Below are 2,851 nucleotides of genomic sequence, written 5' to 3' on the forward strand. Positions count from 1 at the left end.
TTGGTTTCAGTTATTTGCTGGAACAATGCACAGCACTCATGGGAAAATACTATAATTATAATAACAGTTTTGCTATAAGAAGAAAACAAACAAATGAAGATATAAATATGGTGAGAGTTGATACGATTTTCAACTTGAAGTTGCCCTGGTTCAAAGAGTGCACTACCCCTCATGTGCATGAATGCTTTTCAGCAACCAGGAAGCCTGTGACCCTGTATTTGGAAACTCCATGAGCCTCATTATGTCTACATGATTGATTTAATCTGCCTCCCTCCCTCCTGAGATCAATTTACATCAGGTCACATTATCATCTCTCTGGCCTGGTGAGCCCTAACTCATTACCCTAAACCCTTAGGTGTTCTTTAGAGACTAACAGTCATCTCAATAAATCAGGATAGTCCAAGGATTATCTCTAGAGAATCAAGGGTAAAGACAAAATTAATTTTTCTAAGGTAATTCTTTACCTCACATCTTTACTTCACACAACATGGAATGTGTGTCATTTAGTCAATTCCAGTTCATAACAACCCTCTATGAGTAGAAATCCCCTGTAGAGTTTCCTAGGCTATAATATTTATCAGAGTAGATCACTCACTATATATTTCTCCCATGAGCCATGTGTATATTGGAACTACTGACCTCTTTGTTAGCAACTGAATGCTTAACCATTATGCCACCAGAGCTCCTTAGATTTAGATAATAGTCACACACACACAAAATAAAAGACTACTGACTTGTGTTCTCTAGCTAAGACACTGTGATTGTAGCACAGAGTCATAAAGATAGATGATTTTCAGTGGCTCTCAGAACACCAAAAAGGTCTGCTATGTAGTAGGTTAAGCACTGGGCTGCTAAACACATGTTTGGTGTTTAAACCCATGAGCTGTTCCATGGAAGAAAGATTAGGCTCTCTGCTCCTGTAAAGATTTATAGTCTTGGAAATCCTAAGAAGCTATTCTATTCTGTTTTATAGGCTTTCTGTGAATCAGAATTGGTTGTGGGTAAGTAGGTGAGTTTCCAAAACCCCAAATAAATTATGTGAGGTGAAAGGAGCCATGCACTCAAATGCAAAAACAATTGTGAGGATGGCATAGGACAGTGCAGTGTTTCGATGGCATAGGACAGTGCAGTGTTTCGTTCTGTTTGCATAGGGTCACTATGAGTTCAGAAATGACTCAGTAGTGACCTAGCAACAACAAAATCAAAAGTTTTGTTACAAAATCATAGAAACGCTTACTAAACAAAAAATATCAAAATGTGTGAGTTTTGTTTCTTGACACACATAACCTCTATGTAAATGTTTATACTTCTTAAGGTGGTTTTTCCATCTCTCTTACCATCCCTGAAGAATTCTATTCTCCCTGATTTTAAACTCGTCAAAATGGCAGTCTTAACATTCTTGAGGGACTCAAGATTATTTGAGTTTGGTGAAAGGCAATATCAGGGTTGTAAAGTATATGGATTGGGTAAGGTTTCTCAGTGAAATTCTTGTAGGACACCCCTTGGTACCCTTGAAGAATGAGCAGGTGCATTGTGATGCTGCAAAAAGTCTTGACACAATTTTTCTGCCATTATTCTCACAAATGAAGTTATCAATTTTCTTAAAACTTCTTTACATAGAGCTCCCATGATCATCTTGTGTCCTTTGAGAATATGTATCAAGATTACCTCTTTGGATATTTGTACATGGTTATTATCTTTGTGTAAACACATAGGTATGTGGTATAACATTTAAGGGACAAAATGATGAAACTTCTTTGACATGACCAAACATCTGATGAAATGAGTTTCTGAACCTGGGGACTAAGGAGATTCGTCTCAGGGGACATATCATGGTCAGTTGGTATAGCAAAGACAGTGTTCTTCATCCTAATTGGATGAGTAGTGAAAATTGAAGATGCTTGGAATCAATTAATACAATGGACTAATGGAACATGTGAACACCAGTCTCCATGATTCTGAGACCAGAACTAGGTAGTGCCTGTCTACCACTACCATCTTCTGTGAAAGGGATAACATTAGAAGGTCTCAAATAGAGTTGGACACGATGTGGAACAAAATGTAAAATATAAAAAAGGCCAGGCTTACAGGTCAGATAAAGACAGGAGGAATCTGAGTCTATTGCCCTTGGCCACCCTTCAGATCTGGAATGGCCCAATTTTCCAACCAAGCAGTAGATAGGTACATAGAGGGGACAAAAATACTAGTATGTTGTGTTCACCATGGAATAATCAAACATTCAAGAACTTAAGAGCAACATTTACCTAAGGAGAAATTCCAGGAGGGTTGGAAAGGAAAGTGGAATGGAAATAAAAATCACAGAGAAGAAGTAAGATAACTCTTATTACATAGATGTGATTGCAATCATTGAGCTGAGACAAAGTATATGATTTGTTGAATGTAAAACTGATGATCTGCTCTGTAAACTTTAACTTAATTCACAATGAAGACTTTCAAAAAAAAGTAAAGTCATACATACATAAACATTGCCTCTTTGGAATCCCTAAAAACAATCACAAAAATCTTTCTTTAATAACCTTTCTGACTTGAATTTAACTGGCCCAGCAGAACCCTTTGGAAGCCACTATTTTGATTTTTTTTCCCCCTGAAAACATCCTAATAAGATGAAGACAAATGTACTACTGAAAGAACCTGTCTGCAACTATCCACAGATTGTAGCCCCTGCTTAAATATATTTTGTTTGTAATAAACCTGTGAATGTATAGACTGGAACCCTAGTAGCATTTTTTTCTTACTTACCTTCATATGGTGTTTAATAGCATCATGGCAAATAGAGAAAAGATTGAAGTTGTCAGACTTCATTTTGCTTCTATCCACAATCAACACTCCT

The 2,851-nt window shown here is 36.9% G+C and overlaps 1 protein-coding gene across 9 annotated transcripts in view; it reads left to right on the forward strand.

The window, feature by feature from the left end:
- PPFIA2 (protein tyrosine phosphatase, receptor type, f polypeptide (PTPRF), interacting protein (liprin), alpha 2) overlaps positions 1–2,851 on the forward strand; it is a 749,227-nt gene that overhangs the window by 693,745 nt on the left and 52,631 nt on the right. The window lies entirely within an intron of this gene.

The sequence above is a fragment of the Chrysochloris asiatica genome, unplaced genomic scaffold, assembly GCF_000296735.1.
Source record: "Chrysochloris asiatica unplaced genomic scaffold, ChrAsi1.0 scaffold00175, whole genome shotgun sequence".
Taxonomy (NCBI): domain Eukaryota; kingdom Metazoa; phylum Chordata; class Mammalia; order Afrosoricida; family Chrysochloridae; genus Chrysochloris; species Chrysochloris asiatica.